General features: G+C 41.9%; 1 protein-coding gene and 1 non-coding gene across 2 annotated transcripts in view; both read right to left on the bottom strand.

Annotated features, from left to right (window-relative positions):
• Positions 1 to 20,000, bottom strand: part of LOC138358712 (platelet glycoprotein Ib alpha chain-like) — a 116,319-nt gene that overhangs the window by 45,646 nt on the left and 50,673 nt on the right. The gene's annotated exons all lie outside the window — the stretch shown is intronic.
• On the bottom strand, positions 17,744 to 17,815 carry TRNAA-UGC (transfer RNA alanine (anticodon UGC)). The gene has a single exon. It is a non-coding gene; the product is annotated as a tRNA-Ala (tRNA).

Below are 20,000 nucleotides of genomic sequence, written 5' to 3'. Positions count from 1 at the left end.
TAAATAATGAATAAAATTATCAGACCTTCAAGTTGGCAACCCTCTAACAGGTGCTGGCGATGATAACAGCGAATATAATTCATTATTTCTACGATCGTTCCCATAATAATTCATTTATTTTATAGTTATAACATAAGCAAAGACAAATATTATCAAAAAGAAAGTTTACAAAGGGAATTAAATGTAAAATATTTTACGAACGAGAAAATCGTCGGCTCTGCTGACCTGTGGCAACTACCGCAAGGTGTAATTTAGACCAGCAGGTGACGAAAGATGATTGGTTAAGGATAGGGATCGCCTGCTTGCTATTGGCTGACGTCTGCGGCTCATCATTGGACGCTGGAGGGTTAATTATAGAGTGGGAATAGTGAACTAACCGCAATAACACACAAGCCACTTTTCCTCTCTATAATACACCCGCCAATCAGTAAATAGATAAATTCTATTTAGAAAGATATCAAATCTATTTCACGATGAATATCCGCATACACAGACGTTGTTTGGCCGTACTGTCCAGTGACTGGTCAGAATTACATGAGTGAAAAGGGAAGATATTATCGAACTTTCTGGCACCTTGAACGTACGAAAATATGCACCTTGAACGTACGAAAATATGCACCTGGAACGTACGAAAACATGCACCTTGAACGTACGAAAATATGCACCTTGAACGTACGAAAATATGCACCTTGAACGTACGAAAATATACACCTTGAACGTACGAAAATATGCACCTTGAACGTACGAAAACATACACCTTGAACGTACGAAAACATACACCTTGAACGTACGAAAACATGAAAGTTAAATGACAAAAAGGTATGAATATTTAGGTCCGTCTCAAGCCATAGGTTGAAATTGAAGGGAAGACAGTGTTAGCGGAAATACCTTGGGCTCGAACTGTAGGTGGTGGTGGAGGGGTGGTGGTGATAGTGTAGGTGGTGATTGTGGTTATGGTGTTGGGGGGGATAGTTTGTTAATGGGTCTTACCTATCAGTGTTTACCTATTAGTGGAGACATGCTCTTTATACGCCATCCTTACTAGCCTTCTAATGCCTTGGTGGTGGTGTAGTGGTGATAGTGGATGTGGTGGTGGTAGTGATGGTGGTGGTGGTGGTGGTGGTGGTGATGGTGGTAGTGATATCTCTACAGATGATGGATGTTTGTGTGGAAGAGGAGGCGTTAGAAGAGTTAGCACTACTATTTATCAAAGAAAGCGCCAAGCCATTACGACTATATAGCACTGGAAGGGGTCACGATAAGGATTTGGGTTAGGACGGGGGGAAGGAATGGTGCCCAACCACTTGGACACTCGGGGTTTCCACGAAAGGAGTTAGAAGAGTTAGTTAGGTATCATTTAGGAGGAGGAAGAGTACCTGGTCGACCAAGTGATATAGAGGGATATAGAAGACCAGGGGATATAGAGGGGATATCACGGGGTATATTAGGGGCAGGGTATGCTCAAGTAACCTTTCTCAGGGGGAAGGTGAATAGTCATGAGAGAGATGGTTATCTTGAGGTTATCTTGAGATGTTGACCAGACCACACACTAGAAGTTGAAGGGACGACGACGTTTCGACTTGAGAATGGTCCAGGACGGACCGAAACGTCGTCGTCCCTTCAACTTCTAGTGTGTGGTCTGGTCAACATACTTCAGGCACGTTATTGTGACTCATCGCCTGCTTATCTTGAGATGATTTCGGGGCTTAGCGTCCCCGCGGCCCGGTCCTCAACCAGGCCTCCTTGTTACACACCCCCAGGAAGCAGCCCGTAGCAGCTGTCTAACCCCCAGGTACCTATTTACTGCTAGGTGAACAGTCCCATCAGAGTAAAAGAAACTCTGTCCATTTGTTTCCGCCTCCACCGGGGATCGAACCCGGAACCTCAGGACTACGAATACAAAGCGCTGCCCACTCAGCTGTCAGGCCCCGACAGAGAGAGGGGAGGAGAAAGAGTCGCAATAATGATAACAAACAAACAAAGGTCAAACAATATAATTGCCCCTCAGGTTGAGCAGGAAAGATGTGCAAGCAACAGTCAACCTTCGAGAGGCTTGGAATAAAGCACAAAGTTATCTGTTTCGTATTATGATACAAGGCATTAAAGGTTGGTGGGGGGTAGGGTAGCAGAGGAGAAGGGAAGGAAGAGAAAATAGAAGAGAAAGGGTGAGCATAAGGAAAAGGAGGCATAGGCAAGGAACAGAGGAACGTGGAAGAGAGAGGACAGGGAAGGAGACATAAGGAAAGGAAAGGAAAGGGAGGGGGGGGGGATAAAGGTAATTGCAAATATAGGTATAATAGTGCTTAATAGGGTCAGAAATCTGTACACCAGTTGATTAATAGTTGAGAGGCGGGACCAAAGAGCCAGAGCTCAACCCCCGCAAGCACAACTAGGTGAGTACTCAGGTCGTCGACGCCGAGCGAGCAAGCAAACACAGACACAAAGTGTTATACGACAAAGAGTGCTGGGAAGACCGGACACCACGAGCGTAGCTCTCATCCTGTAACTACACTTAGGTAATTACACTTAGGTAATTACAACGTTCAGGAGCGCCCACAAACAAACAAAAGCAATAGGTATAAAAGAGATGAAGATTTTGTGGATCAGACAATTATTCAAAACTGTTTTTAAGAAACTGTAATTGTCTTGACACGAGAGAATTAACGATGTTGTAACAATCATTTCTATCAGAGAGCAAAGCCTCGTTAATGGGGGGGTCCTTTTACGGCCATTCTTAGCAATTCGTAAAAATTTTGAGACAATTTGCGGTCATTCGCCGGAAAATAAAAGCGACGATTAAACCATACTCGTTCAGAAATAGATATTTATTGTATATAAAACAATCTATCAGGTCTCTGGCCCACTGTCAAAATATAATATAAAAGATTAATATATCTGCTTTCCTTATATATTTATTTTAAAGCCTTGTGTTATTATTTTACTGTAATATATATATATATATATATATATATATATATATATATATATATATATATCTCTCTCTCTCTCTCTCTCTCTCTCTCTCTCTCTCTCTCTCTCTCTCTCTCTCTCTCTCTCTCTCTCTCTCTCTCTCTCTCTCTCTCTCTCTCTCTCTCTCTCTCTCTCTCTCTCTCTCTCTCTCTCATTGCACACAAACGTTAAAAACATATTAACTCTTCCCTCCATATACTTTCTCAAGCGAACTATCCATATTTAGATCACCTTTTGCCCTATCCCTGAATGCTGAAATTTCACTCCACAAATATAAAAAAGCTCCCATTTTTTAGAGAGAGAAAGAGAATGGAATGGGAACGTGAAACACCTAGAAAAGGGGGGAATTATTATTATTAACATCTTTATTGACAAAATTAATTACAATTTTGCCTAATCTGAGGATTTTGATAGTCTTATTAAATTGAGGATAATGCTGGTAATTCACTGTCACGCAGGACAGAGGGTCATACATAAGACAATAGGTCTAAAGGGGGGAGGAGAGTTTTATGGAGAGTTTCAGGGAGAAGTAGAGAATGACATTGACAATAAAGTTTCAACGAAGAGGGCGTTAGTATTTAATGATGATAATTAATGTTAAAAATTAGCTTTTCTTGAGCTAATTTCACGCTGATAAAGGTTCGAGGCTTGAGAAACCTTTGATGCTTTAGAACTATCATCTCTTTTATACTAGTACGGGCAAATTATTGATAGCAGGAAATTTCTGCTATTTTTTCCGGACATTAGTGAATAATGGTGCATATTACTATAAGAAACACTAAATTTAAAGGTATATTTTGAAAATGTTTAGATGTGTGCCTGGCGGGAATCTAAAAAATCGTCGTGGGGGTCTGAATGTGGCACTAGTACGCTGTTCTCTATTTAATTATGGCGACTTGGATCAGCCTATGTTCATCCCGTACCCCAGACCATTCCTTCTGCCAATTTGGGTGATTCTAGCCCCACCCATGTGGCCTCCAACTTTGAACAGACAGACAGACAGACGGAAGCACATTCTCTCTTATGATACAAATTCAGTAAAACCTAATTCTGCTCCTACAGCCCCATTGAATCTCACCCTAGGCCCTTAACGACCCTATTATATCTTCCTAGTCCCTGTACTAGGGACTAGGTGTATCCCATCTAACTACCTCCACAGACCCATTATGTCTCAACCTAGTCCCAGTTCAAGTTCAAGTATGTTTATTGAGACAAGAAAGAAAAACATCTCAAAGGGATAGAGTAGCTTAGGGTATTTCTACCCCCAACCTAGTCCCTATTCAGCCCTCTTCTACGTCACCCTAGTCCCTGAACAGCCCTATTCATTTCCTACCTAATCTCCTCTAAAGCCCCTTTCCAATCCAAATCTAATTTTTCCACCGTTTCTAGCCATACTTTTTGCCCCTTTGGGTTTAATTCGCTCTTTGCTTTCCACCACTTACCTAAATCCTACACACCTCTCATTCACTATTTTCTGTTCCTTTCGTTCTTCTCCCCTTCCCTATCTCCCCCAGTTTATCATCCCTCTCCTCCCTTCCCACCTCCCTCAATCCACAACTTTCTCTTATTCCCAGTGTTTCAGATTTGCACAGACCCCGCGACCAACAGTGTGTGTATATTCGTGTCTCCGTGACATACATACGACCATTACAGCTGTTAAACTACTCGGATGGTTCAACTACAGCATTTTGGGTCGTTTGTGTTTTTATTCCTGAGTTTTGCTTCAATGTTGACCCCGGGTCAGGCGGGAGAGAGGCTGGAGTGGGATATCCGGAACAGGAATTGGAGAGGAGGGGGATTAAAGTGAGGGAAAGAGGGAGGAAGTGCTTGCGAAGTGAGAGAGGGAAAGAGGGAGGAAGTGAGAGAGGGAAAGAGGGAGGAAGTGAGAGAGGGAAAGAGGGAGGAAGTGAGAGAGGGAAAGAGGGAGGAAGTGAGAGAGGGAAAGAGGGAGGAAGTGCTTGCGAAGTGAGAGAGGGAAAGAGGGAGGAAGTGCTTGCGAAGTGAGAGAGGGAAAGAGGGAGGAAGTGCTTGCGAAGTGAGAGAGGGAAAGAGGGAGGAAGTGCTTACGAAGTGAGAGAGGGAATGAGGCAGGAAGTGCTTGCGAAGTGAGAGAGGGAAGAGTTAAGGGGTGGAGAGGAGAAGGGAGAGGATGGGAAAGCAATGTCATTGTTTATCCAAGTCATGTTGACATGATGAGTTTTTGGATAATGTAAATATTTTTTACATAACTCACAAGGAAGACTCTTTCAGTTCGTAGATTTGAAGCTCCCGTTTTCCTCAAGTGATTGATTTGATGAACATTATCTGTGATCTCTTGCCAGGGTCGAGTGCCGTCGGGTGTCTGGTTAAATAGTCTCCAGCTCCAAACACTTTTATACTGTCTGTTCATGGTGTAGTGGTCACGGTACTGGATATGTTTGTGTGCTTGGAGCGCCAGACTATCTAAGGTTCGAATCCTTCACGAGGACGAGTCTTTCAGGTATGAGGAAGTTGGATATTCACAGCGTGTAAGTAAGGTGAGAAGAGCACCACACAGGATAAAATGAGAGGAGACATCCTCTCCTAGTCTCCTGATGTCTCCTAGTCTAAAAAGACTAGGAGACATCAGTTCGTGAAGGAGTTTTTCTCATACTTGTATTAGACATCTGACGAGATATCCTGAAGTGCCAAACCGTTAAAAAAACACTTTAGATATCCTGCTGTGGGTTGCCCGAAACGCTATGCGTATTAGTGGCTTTACGATTTCAAGATAGAGCTATGTACTAGCTCTATCTTGAAATCCAAATCGTTTAGAATGTATGTACATTGACCTGAATAAACATTATCTTATGTGTCTGAGAGTAATGATGCTGTTTCTTCGTGATTCTGACTACCTGATGCTGGTTCTCTGTGATGCTCATTCTCCCATGATGCTGGAGAACCAGCATCCCCCCCCCTCTTCTTTGGGATGTTGCTATTCTAATGATAGAGAGACACTTTGCAATACAATGCAATGGTATCACTCAATAACATTGTACACGGGAACTAATATCTACCTTCTTTCACCCTATGCCCCTGTTACCTAGCAGTAAAATAGGTACCTGGGTGTTAGTCAGCTGTCACGGGCTGCTTCCTGGGGGTGGAGGCTTGGTCGAGGACCGGGCCGCGGGGACACTAAAGCCCCGAAATCATCTCAAGATAACCTCAAGAAGATAACCTATCTAGTCATTTTAATGCAAGATAATTGGGTTTATCACAAAAAACAAATACGCCTCGAACAATTGACTCAACATTGGCAGAGCATCTCAGGGACTACGAAATTATTTTAATATAAACTTATCAATTAACCTACTTTTAGCGTAAAAATTTTACAGGTCAATACTAACACTGCAGCTTAAAGGTGCAATTTTAAATTAAAAAAAGTATGTCTTTCGCTTAAGAAGTTAAGCTATATAATTATTTATTATAATCTGTAATTAAAATGATTACTGGGTCTAAGCTGCTGTGCTAATGCGCCGTTTATGAATTAATCGTAATTGGTGATTAGGTTTCGTGATAACTGAACTGCGTCAAAAGTAAATCAGTAGGTTTTTGTATTATACACCTCTAGGTAAATGGCTTTTGTTTCACTCTGTCTGTCTGTCTGTCTGTCTGTCTGTCTGTCTGTCTGTCTGTCTGTCTCTGCAGATAATGAGTCACAATAACGTGATTGAAGATATGATTTCTCGCTCTCTGTCTCTCTCTCTCTCTCTCTCTCTCTCTCTCTCTCTCTCTCTCTCTCTCTCTCTCTCTCTCTCTCTCTCTCTCTCTCTCTCTCTCTCTCTCTCTCTCTCTCTCTCTCTCTCTCTGTCTCTCTCTCTCTCTCTCTCTCTCTCTCTCTCTCTCTCTCTCTCTCTCTCTCTCTCTCTCTCTCTCTCTCTCTCTCTCTCTGTCTCTGTCTCTGTCTCTGTCTCTGTCTCTCTCTCTCTCTCTCTCTCTCTTTCTCTCTCTCTCTCTCTCTCTCTCTCTCTCTCTCCCCCCCTTTTTTAACTAAGACTAGGGTTCATAAGGATTCTCAAATGACGTACCTAGTGAAACTGCAAGCAAGAGCTGTTATCCTGCCTCAGCTCATCTGAAGCCTGCTCCTAGAGACTCATTTATTTCATGAGAATGTACTTTTAAACTATCACATAGAGAACTGTGATATAAGGCACCTGGTGTCACAAGCAAGAGCTGCAATTACTAGCGTAGAGTATTCTACTGTCGTTATCCGATTTATATGTTCCTCAGGAGTTAGATTTGGTGTTACATCCACTCCCAGGTATCTTTCTCGAATTGTGACAGGTGGGTCCTTCATTGTGTTCTGACGCTTTGGTTTCCTGTCACCTAGAAACTTTTCACAGGTTCCAAGGGTTGTCATAGCCGGGGGGTGCAGGTTGTGGGGATAAGCTCCCACAGCCTGTAAAGTGCCTCTGATGGCGTGCGTCTCAAATAGCCTCTGACAACCAAGTCCAGCTCCTGGCCTGCACGTGTGGCTTAGTCTCTAGGCCTGGCGGAACTGCTTCTACCAACAGGAGAAGGGGCGAAGGCGGGCCTCTGGCGCCTTAAAACCAGTTGCTTCGGGCAGATGGGACTCGTTAGCCTGGAAAGGCAGCTCATCTAGGGGAAGGAAAACCCTGAATTTAAACGTCCTCTGTCTTGCTGATAAACCCACTCATGGGAAAGACTTCGGGAGTCAACCCTGAGGAAAAATCCGGAGTCTGAGTCCCTAAGGCAGTTTGCATATGTTTACAGTTCCCTGGAAACACAAACCAAAGCTGTCTCTATTTTCCGCTTGTTACAACCTGTAATTAAGTTGTTACGTCTTGGCTTAACGTGTTTTTGACGTATTAGAACGTTGTTAAAACTTGCTATATTGGTTGTTATAACTGGTTAGGAGGTGTTAAAACTTGTTCCAGCGTTGTACCAACGTCGTAGTTTCGGTGTGTTTGGCGGGTTACATTCTGGCAGCTCCTGCGACGACACTGGTGCCAAGCGTATCGGCGCCTGCCCTTCCCTTGGATCACATCGGTGGCGTGGAGACGGTGGATCTGCTGCATGGGCAACAGCTTCTCCTCCATAATTACTGCCCAGGTCTGTGCCCTGGAAAGACACTCCAGGCTCAACACGGGAAGCGACAGTTACCGGTGATAAGTCTACCACTTAATTGGCGTAGAGTGAGGCGCCAAGCGTTGTTTCCGTCAGTGGGAGAAATCATCCAATTTCATGGGACAGCTTCCGCCCACCTCAAGCTGGGCTGCCCCCAGCCAATAAGGTGCTGTCCCGCCACGGTCCACCTGCTCCACTGGGTGCGTGGCGCTTACAATCCAACAAGCGGATTGTCAACCATGCACCAGGCAAAAGAAAACAAACTCAGAATCACCCAGCTCTTAAACTATGCACGTGGAATGTAAGGACCATGACACCTGAACTCTCGGAAGATCCACTGAGAGTGAATGACGCCCGCTAGACAGCTGTGGTCAACGCTGAACTACGCAAGCTGAACTGAAGAGGCAGGCGGAGGATAATAGACTTCAGAGGTCTCGACAAATGTCAGATGCAACCCGCTTTGGCGTTTATCTGCGTTCGTTGCAGTTTGGACTGTCATTCCAACCCGTTCTCGCACTTTCGTAGTCAATATTGACTTATTAAATACGTGCATAGGTGACATACTAGTTTATTGTGAATATTTTAGTTTACCTTGAAAAGCTTCATAGAAAACACCGACCTTACCTAACCTTCTTAGTATGTTAAGATAAGCATCTTATTGCTTCGTAATTACAATTATTAACCTATACCTATAATCAGTTAAGTAATAATTGTAATTACGAAGCAATAAGATGCTTATCTTAACATACTAAGAAGGTTAGGTAAGGTCGGTGTTTTCTATGAAGCTTTTCAAGGTAACTAGTATGTTTAGTATGCCACCTATGCACGTATTTAATAAGTCAATATTGACTATACGAAAGTGCGAGAACGGGTTGGTTATTCTCAGGTTGAGCTTCACAGCCACAGCAGGCGCTGCATACAACTCGACACTCAGGGCACAACTCTATAACTCCACGGAATTGACGGATGCCTATAGTCACTTTTCCATAACAATGCACTTGCTCGTGTTGAACTCCAGTAGCCATTTCTCTGACCATATCTGCAGCTTGTTCAAGTCCTCTTGGTGTATCCTACAATCCTTATCTGTCACAACTCCTTAATTTCGCGTCATCCGCGAACAACGACATATAGGACTTTTCTCCTGTAAACATATCGTTCACGTATATAAGAAAAAGAACTGGTCCCAGCACCGATCCTTGAGGTACTCCACTCGTTACAATTCGCCTGTCTGGCTTCTCGCCTCTGACTGTTACTCTCTGGCTGTATATTTGTATATGTGTGTATACTCACCTAGTTTTATTCACCTAGTTGTGCTTGCGAGGGTTGATCTTCGGCTCTTTGGTCCCGCCTCTCAACCGTCAGTCAACTGGTGTACAGACTGTTAGTGTGTGTGTGTGTGTGTGTGTGTGTGTGTGTGTGTGTGTGTGTGTGTGTGTGTGTGTGTGTGTGTGTGTACACAAATATACAAACAAGCAAACCTAAACAAAACAAGGCGCCCCTGGGCCATACAACACTGCTCTGGGCTGAAGCGATAAAACACTCTTGAAAACAAACTTTTCTCTGTCGTTAAAAGAAGAAAAAAAAACATAGAAAAGTTCGCCTTTATAGCATTTTTAACTTTGATGTTTAATCATAGTACCGTCAAGTGCAGATCTTTCACGCCAGCCAACATTTCCATTCATGTCCCGGCTTTTCCCTGCTGGATTATATATATATATATATATATATATATATATATATATATATATATATATATATATATATATATATATATATATATATATATATATATATATATATATATATATATATATATATATATATATATATATATATATATATATATATATATATATATATATATATATATATATATATATATATATATATATATATATATATATATATATGACAATGTCAGACCACGGAGGAAAAATGAAACAGGAAATTTCCTTAAGTACTTTCGTATATTAAATACATCTTCAGACCTTCTGAAGATGTATTTAATATACGAAAGTACTTAAGGAAATTTCCTGTTTCATTTTTCCTCCGTGGTCTGACATTGTCACATTCTTAATCACGTGTTTATTTTCGTGATATACACACACACATATATATATATATATATATATATATATATATATATATATATATATATATATATATATATATATATATATATATATATATATATATATTATTCTTTTATCGCTGTTAAACGTTTATCATTTGACTATCACTAAATTAACTAATTTATTTGGTTGAAAAGTCCCATTTTGGGTATATTAAAGTTTCAACAAACTGACATAACTAATTTTGGTATGCTGGCCACCGGAGATGATCTTATGAGTGGTGGAGTATTTAGCTAATCTAAATCTAATTTAGTTAATAGCTTTATAATGTTGTGATTGGCTGTCATGGAGAATGTCAACAAAAGGTTTCTATCAATAAAATGCCAACGCAACCTCCCCCTTTCCCTTTGCCATTTCCCCCCCCCCCTTCCCTTTTACAACTTCTCCCTTTCCCTTTGCTCCCTATCCCCTTCAGTTTGTCCTTCATGCCCCTCCCATCTCTAGGGTAGGCCAGGTTTTACTTTACTGTAATACTACTTTATTTCATTCATTTTAAACTAAAATTTGATACCAAAATTATTATTAAATTGTTTTATTTTATTAAAGGGGAGGAGGATAGATGAATGGATAGATATATAGATAGTTGGATAGATTTCCTTTCGTAGCATAGTAGATATCCTCTCATGAAAGTCTCGATATCCTCTTAAGGCAGGCTGGATATCCTCCCAAAGCAATTGGACATCCTTTCTGGTTGACTAAACATAAAGGGAACTTTGACATCGTCTCAGGACACAGTGGACATCATCTGAAGGCTTGCTCAAGATCCCTTCAGGGCAGACTAGATATCAAGGAAGATTGTACATCCTCTTAGGGCAGGCTGACCATGGTCTCAGGGCAGGCTACCCATCCTCTGAGAGCAAAGCTGCATCTCAGACCAGCATTGAGTACAAGCTGAGATGTGTGACTTAGATGGGGTTTAGTTTACATATTGTAAGACGTTTTCCAACTTGCTCTCTGGGAAGGAGCTTGTGTTTATAATGGAAACAAAGACATACTAATGGTATAGAGTTTGCAAACGTAATTATTAATTTTTAAATGAGAACTCTGTTATCTCTTCAGTGTGAGAAATGTTATCTCTTCAGTGTGAGAAATGTTATCTCTTCAGCGTGAGGTGGACCTCTATTCAAGATATAATAAGTCTTTAGTAGTGAGTCTTGAGTAGTGAATCTGGCCTCTCCTTCCTAATCAATGATTGGTGGTCACTGAAGCTCTGAGAATCTTGTGGGGAGTGTATATTTAATCCAATGAATAGTTAATGTCCCAATCAGAGCCCAAGCCGTCTATCAGGATTTCTAGGATTAGATACAGTCTCCATCACGTTGCATCAAGATTGATCAGGATTGGAGGAACCTGGCAAGGTTGTGGTGGGAGTTTCTCTTCCCTCATTCGCTCTCTAATTTCTAATCTTTAATTTAATCTTTGCTGATTAGGTAACCTGTCCTCACACTTTAATCTATTAACAATTGTAGGTGGACAGGTAATGTCGAGCATTAGATCACTTTACTCTTACGTAAACTAGAACTTTGAATTAGAATTGGAAACTATTCGTAACAACTCAGTCAAATTAGAATTATAACTAGAAGCGAACAACTGACAGAAATAAAAGTTAACTCTCAATGAAAGGTAAACAGTTTATTTCATAAACACCAGAATGCATTATTTTTATGTGCAAATTAACTTCATATGTTTCACATATTAAATTGTGTATATTTCTTTCAAAATTCAAATTCCGAAATATCTGAAAACTCGTACTAACAGGAATCATATATTTATTAATAATATGAATTCAGCCTCCAAAAAAAAAAATCATGAACATCTGGCCATGTGTTTGGGGGGAAAAAACTTTAGCAACGCATAAATTAAAACTGTATTTACATATTTTTTGTATCCGTCTACCGGCAAATATCAAAATAACAAATTAAAAAAATGCAACTTTTTACGTGTCAAAATTTATACATTTGTTGGGAACATTTTTGTACTGCAAATCAGAATGTTTTTCTCTGCTTCTTGACACATGAACTGTACTTACTTAGTTGTGTTGGCCTACTTGTGGGATGAGCTGCGGCTCTTGGGGTCCAGCATCTCAATCGACTGGTGTATAGGTTCCAGAATCTATTGGGCTATGTTATATCTACATTTAAATCTATGAAAGGAGTCTGCCTCCTGCATTTGTTGCCCAACCACTTGGGGTGGACGGTAGAGCAACGGTCTCGCTTCATGCAGGTCGGCGTTCAATCCCCGACTGACCAAGTGGTTGGGCACCACTCCTTCCCTTCCTCCACTAATTACAGCTATCCATTTGTTCACTATTCTGACAAAAAATTATTTATAGCGTCTCAGGGTTTTTTGGACTTGGTGTTCACGTTTTACTGGTCTACCCTTGCTACATAGTCTATTCTTCGCTGTGTTGACCAGAACACACACTAGAAAGTGAAGGGACGACGACATTCTCAATCAACTTGAGAATGGTCCAGGACGGATCGAAACGTCGTCGTCCCTTCACCTTCTAGTGTGTGGTCTGGTCAACATACTTCAGCCACGTTATTGTGACTCCTCACCTGCATATTCTTCGCTGTATCATCTGTTAAAATTAGTATTTTGTAATGAGCTCGACATAAGTCATTACGTTCGAAACTGCTCTCGAAAAATGCTTCATATTCTTACTATATTCTTTTCACGTATTTAAAAATAATTGGGAACCGAACCAAAGCTCCTAAACTATTTTCACCTAATCTACAAAAGCAACATATACTGGTGTATGCTGTTTTAAATTTACTTTTTAAATAATGTCGGTTTTATTATAGTATATGTGAAATAGAAACGAAGATAGTTTTAATGTGATTCACAACCGATCCTCAGGTTATGTTCGTCCGAGTTGTGGGTCACCACAACCCAGCTTTAAGCTGTGTTCGTCCAAGCTGTGTTCGTCCAAGCTGTGTTCGTCCAAGCTGTGGCCCACCACAACCCAGCTTTAAGCTGTGTTCGTCCAAGCTGCGATAAATCCTAAAGACAAATTCAGTAATTTTAACCTACAGTGTATTAAAAATTTATATTTTCTCAAACATAAAATAATATAAATATTCATTCTGGAATTATGTATACAGTTAGGCATAGTGTAGATGTTTGAATTCTTTCAGAAATGATTTCAATTTGTAGTGTTTGGGTGATCAACCCGTTCTCAGAGGAGCGGCTTGTTAGAGGTGCGGTCGTTCGCACAAACGCATTCATACCTTCTAACATACTTATAATCAAAATAGGTTTGTTATGTATAAATTCATATTATACAATAAAATTCAATGTATAGTTATGCGTAGGTTAGGTTAGGTTCTGTTGGCGATTATTTGTGTTTGAATTATGTGGGTGAAACATTTACAGCTTTGCTGTTCGAGTAGACATCTGTGAAGCACTTCTCGATAATCGTACATATGTCTTCAGTTCTGAGTCGTGTGTAAACCGTTTTTTTATTCATAAACAAGGTGTTTGGCGGCTGGATTAACGAGCTTGGGTCTTTGTGTGCCAGGACGGGCTGTAGCATGAGGTATTTAGATATTTAGGAACGAGGGATTCGACCCTAGTGAGCAAAACAGAGTTCCAGAAATTGCCAAACGTCATCAGTTGCTTATTGCCCGGGGTAGCGGACGGTCGGTCGTTTTGAGAAGCGTTTGGCCAGTTATAACGAGGACGTACTGTGGTGAATTGCCCTCAGGATAATCGTGAGTGGACTCCCAGTGACCAATTGAGAAAATTATTTTTTGTGGAGTGTGCAAGCAAGGGTTGTATACCAAGGAGCAAGTGTATAGCTGGTGGGTTACTCGAGACGTGATCGAGGGAGGCAAGAGGTTGGTAAACAATGGAGGAGGCTTCTGGTTGTGTTGTGTAGACGAGTTCTGGACTAATGCTCTAAATAGGTAAGTCCTTAAAGTTGGGGATCCTCGAATTGCATATGTGCTTAGAACTTCATATACTCTTAGAAAATGAAGATTAGGATGTGGGTGTTCTTTACGGGGAGTAGGAATAAGGGATTTTATCGTGTTATAAACGAAATCATGGCAGGAAATAGTATGGTGGGAAATAGTTAATATGGACTTCATCATGGCTGGACATTGTATTGGCTGTATGGTCATCATGGTATAATGTGGTAGGAAATAATGTGGTAGTCTCCGTGGTGTAGTGGTAAGACACTCGCCTGGCGTTCCGCGAGCGCTTTGTCATGGGTTCGTATCCTGGCCGGGGAGGATTGACTGGGCGCAAATCCTTAACTGTAGCCTCTGTTTAACTCAACAGTAAAATGTGTACTCGGTTGTAACAAGGATTCTTCGCGGCGGGGATCGTATTCCAGGGACTTGCCCGAAACGCTACGCGTACTAGTGGCTCTACAAGAATGTAACAACTCTTGTATATATCAAAAAAAAAAAAAAAAAAAAAAAAAAATGCATGAATCTTGTCACAGTTGCTGGCTGTCGTGTAGAGAAATATCGTATATCTAGCATTACTTGTCGAATATAGGATGCCTTTTGGATTAATATAGGATTATAGGAGAATATAGGATGCCTTTTGGATTAATATAGGATTATAGGAGAATATAGGATGCCTTTTGGATTAATATAGGATTATAGGAGAATATAGGATGCCTTTTGGATTAATATAGGATTATAGGAGAATATAGGATTAATTTTGACAGAGGGATCTTTGCCACATGAATGTCTGGGTAGTTGGTTGTACTATTGGGGTAAACACTTTTCAGGTCTAAGGTAATATTGGCAGTGGAGAATATTGTGTAAAAACATGTTTAGAAGAAATGTTTGAACAACACTAGTGACAGCTACTGATTTTTTCCTTGTGTGACCTCCCCTGTAGCTTAGTTCCCCCTCAAGCGCAGTGTTTCCCCCTCAAGCGCAGTGGTAATATATAATTAGTTCCCCCTTAAGCGCAGCCTCACCAGAAACTAGTTAACTTATTCAGTCACAATAACGGGGCTGAAATATGTTGACCAGACCACACACTAGAAAGTGAAGGGACGACGACGTTTCGGTCCGTCCTGGACCATTCTCAAGTCGACAATTTCCTCACAACCACAGTGGCTCTTTCCAATTTAATAAAGGTCTAGATGTGATGATGAAGTAAGGGCGAAGAGGGAGAACGGCCTATTGACATAGCTCGGGTGCAGGGGGGAGTTGTGTAAAAGCCCGGTTTGTGCCTCGGAGAGGCTACGGGATCCAGTAAGTTCAGTAGAACTTCGGTTTCAACCCTTTTTACCCTGTCGTAGCTCAGTCGATTAAGGCAGTGTCTGGGATGTTCCCAGACGCAGGTTCGAATCCTCGTCACTGCCCTTGTGGATTTTTTCAAGGTCTAGATTTCAACCCTTTCCGCTAGCTTCCTTCGCTGCAGTTTAGAGAACCATTTCTAACTTTACTCCTTCCTTGCCTGGTTCGTGCATAACCCCTCAAGACGCTCCCTTGAGACGTATCAAACATTGCAGTCACCGGGAACCTCGACACAACGCAGTGCTTGTCGGCTGGAAGACTTCCCCTTGATACATGTAGGTGTCATGCTTAGGTCATGAGTCTCGCTACTGGATCAGGGGAATGTGCGCCCCAATTCTTTTTCCCCTGTCGTGGTATTTTGTGTGAATATCGACGTGGTGGTGATCGTGAGGAGTCCATTCGTGTCTCGATTAGGCGAAGATAGCGACACACCGTAGATAACATTACGCAAATTACAGTTAGGTGGGATGGTGTAATGGCCAGAGGATAGGTGGAGGCTGGAGGGAAGAGGACTGGGATAGACGTCAGAAGGGATAGGAGGAAGAGTAGAAGAGAGGACATCAGAATGAAGAATGAGAGGGTAGCTCAGGGCAGGACTGGGCATGACAGACGTGTAATTTGAAGGGGGTAGGACCTTGGAAGGGGGGTGATGGTTTGGGCACCCCCTCCTAAGGCGGAGGATGTGTTGATGGAGCGGGGGGACACCATCCACGCACCCTTGTTAGTGTCAGCCCCTGTTAGTGTCAGCCCCTGTTAGTGTCAGCCCATGTTAGTGTCAGCCCTTGTTAGTGTCAGCCCTTGTTAGTGTCAGCCCCTGTTAGTGTCAGCCCCGCGCGTCATGGTGGTGGCGGTGGCTAGGGACACGCTAGGGGACACGGGGAATGGATAGGGGATGGGGGGTGGGGATAGGATGGGAATAGGAAGGTAGGGGGGGGGAGGTACAGATGTAATAGAGGTAGGATACTTTTCATCCCGTGGCGAGGATGGGTTCAGACGAACGGCACGTCAGTTCTGATGGAACGAACGTGGGATAGATATGAATGCTGGGATAGATATGGATGCTGGGATAGATATGGATGCTGGGATAGATATGGATGCTGGGATAGATATGGATGCTTGGATATGGATGCTGGGATAGATGATGCTGGGATATGGATGCTGGAATAGTGATGCTTGGATATGGATGGTACCTATGAATGCTTGGATAGATATGGATGCTGGGATAGATAAGGGTGCTGGGATAACAAGGGATGCCGAGATATGGATGCTGGGGTAGTAAGAGATGCTGGGATAGTGGGCAGATGAGGGATGCAATATGACGGAGATACATATCTTTTTGTATTAAATGTTACTGTACTTACCTATAAATGTCACCAGGGGAGTGAGGTGTAGCTCTCCATACCCTTCTAGTGGCTTTATTGTTAAATGAACAAATCCACAAGGGTCGTGACGAGGGTTCGAACCTTCGTCCGAGAGGATCCCAGACGCTGCCTTAATCAACCGAGCTATTTTTGTTCATTTGATGCATCAAGCTATTGTGATTTCTGTGTTGGCTTTGTTGTGATATAATTCAACTTTTCTGGCGTTCAATTATTTCTCAAAATTGGCCTTAAAGTCGTGGATGGAGGTGGCTTCCACAACTTATTATTTTTAGGGCATTTTAGGTAGCCGGTCGGCCGAGCGGACAGCACGCTGGACTTGTGATCCTGTGGTCCTGGGTTCGATCCCAGGCGCCGGCGAGAAATAATGGGCAGAGTTTCTTTCACCCTATGCCCCTGTTACCTAGCAGTAAAATAGGTACCTGGGTGTTAGTCAGCTGTCACGGGCTGCTTGCTGGGGGTGGAGGCCTGGTCGAGGACCGGGCCGCGGGGACACTAAAGCCCTGAAATCATCTCAAGATAACCTCAAGATTCCACTTGATGGCTATCCGTGTTGGGTACCAGCATTTCCTTATATTTCCTCGGCTCGTTAGCGTTTCCAAGTTCTCTCAATTTTAAGAGACTGTCCTTGTCAGTTTTGTCAGTTCCCTTGAGTATCTTGTATGTTGTGATCATATGCTCTCTGTTTCTTTTTCCTCTATGGTTGCAAGGTCTAGTTCTATTAAACTAGCTTCATGTTTGTGTGTTTTGGGAGAATTTGTACTCGTCTAGTTATGCTTGCGGGGGTTGAGCTTTGGCTCTTTGGTCCCGCCTCTCAACTGTCAATCAACTGGTGTAAAATTTATTTTCTTTACATATTGTATCAACTTGTAAGTTGCACTACCATTGGGATTGGAGTTGCCGGGGATCGAACCCGGGCCTTTTCACATGCAAGGTGAATGCTCTACAACTGAGCTACACCACCTTCCCTGTGATTGATTGATTGATGAAGATTAAGCCACCCAAAAGGTGGCACGGGCATGAATAGCCCGTAAGTGGTGGCCCTTTTGAGCCATTACCAGTATCAAGAGCTGATACTGGAGATCTGTGGAGGGTGGCAGCTGAACTGGCTTCCCTGTGTCTTTACACACTAATATATATACAGTCAGCATCCGCGTATAGACATTTTTTTTAAGAGCCCCTACACTCTTTATTCTGCCTTTTCTCTTTATTATTTATTTTGCCTTTTCATTTTGCTCGTCTTCCTTTTTTCTATCTATTTTGCTTTTTTTCTATTTAGCTTTTTCTATTTAGTTTTTTTCTGTTAAGCCTTTTTTCTATTTTTTTTTGTTTAGTCTTTTTTCTGTTTAGTCTTTTTTCTGTTTAGTCTTTTTTCTGTTTAGTCTTTTTTCTGTTCATTTTTTTTCTATTTTGCCTTTTTTCCATGTTGCCTTTTTTCTTTTTAGCCTTTTTCTATTTTACCTTTTTTCTATTTAGCCTTTTTTCTGTTTAGTCTTTTTTTTAGTCTTTTTTCTGTTTAGTCTTTTTTCTGTTTAGCCTTTTTTATATTCTCCCTTTTTTTAATTAGTCTCTTATATATTTTTCCTTTTTTCTGTTTATTTTACCCTTTTTTTCTAGTTATTTTGCCATTTTTCATCCCTCTTTACTTTGTCTCTCTCCATTCATCATCCATCATTAATTTTCTTCCAATCATTAACGCCATCGTAATTAAGTGTCTTTCTTGTCCTGAGTTCCATCTGCCGCAGCCGTCTCAGTCCATCTCAGTTACTCTTTTGAGGCCTGGCATTGACGCGTCTACTTACGCAGTACTTACGCAGTACTTACGATATTATTTTGTTAGGCAATACGTCTTATGGTCACTGAGGCCTCTTTGAGTGCTCAGGGAAGCGTGGTAGGTTAGAACATAACTTTATGGTTTATACAAGAGTTGTGTACTGGACGATATAATATGAAGTGTGGTCTTACATAGTGAAATAAAAACTATGTTTAATAGAACTCCGCTGCACGCACAACCTTTGTAGCGTCATAAAGGTCTACAGGTGCTGGTCGTATGGGCTATTTTGGACCTTATGTTCGTTGGCTCTAGGATCGAAATGGTATTGTTTGTGACTGTCACTAAATTTTCAGCGTTTTGATGTGGGGATGTAAGGCCTCTTTTCGCTCGCTTTGTCCGACGGAAGAGCCAGAAATGATCGATAAGTTTATCCTCATTCAGATAGAAAAATGAGCCAAGATACAGATAATAATCACTTATCCCAGGGCACGTCCCGATTCTACCCCCGTGGCGCCGACTTGTGCTTCGTTTGTCATCTTCACTGATAACCAACTATTCATCCAATTTACTCCGATAACCACATGTATTTACAGGTATTTAAAGACGGTTATCAATCTTTAGATAACTGCTGTCCTCGGCGGTGATCTTTGAATTTATTTGTGTTCTGGCGGGTCTCCTAGGCAGAGTGCAGGGATTGAGACACGGGACCTTGGAAAGTAGATGGTAAATCAGGACACTAGGTGCTGTTCAGCTTGGGTTATTTAGCCTCGTATTCTCTACGATACATGAGTCGTTCGTCTTCTCTCAACCGGATTTCGTTTATCCGCACGTTCCCCTGTTCTTCTACTCCCCATATACGGATTTAAACTTGCAGTCGTTCCCTTGAAAGAAACGGATTTGGCATGGGACGGGTGAGGAAAGAATGGTGCCCAGGTTCAGCTAAAAAGATGAACCATAGGATTCCACACACTAACAGGGGAAGGTGGGGATTATACAGTCTTTACAACGGAGGATTATAGACTTTACAACAGGGGGATTACACAGACTTTATTGCAAAAGATTCCCAACAACTTTACAGCAGATAACTTTGCACGCGTCACAGCAGAGAATTCTAAACATATCGTAGTATTGGATTCTTCACATCGTAGCATGGGATTCTACACAGGTCATAGCAAGGGATCCTAAACATGTCGTAGCGTAAAATTCTACGCTCACATCTAAGTGTGAGAGCTGGAGCGTCTTAATATGTGATCAGAAAGCTTCGAAGGAATCTCAGACGAGAAGCAGTTTATAACCCATTGACGGGAGGGAGGGAAGAGAATTATCAGGGGGGAAAGTGCCAAGCCATTACGACTATATAGCACTGGGTCAGGAT

The sequence above is a fragment of the Procambarus clarkii genome, chromosome 85 (assembly GCF_040958095.1).
Source record: "Procambarus clarkii isolate CNS0578487 chromosome 85, FALCON_Pclarkii_2.0, whole genome shotgun sequence".
Taxonomy (NCBI): domain Eukaryota; kingdom Metazoa; phylum Arthropoda; class Malacostraca; order Decapoda; family Cambaridae; genus Procambarus; species Procambarus clarkii.
This window is presented reverse-complemented; position numbering and strand designations above follow the sequence as displayed.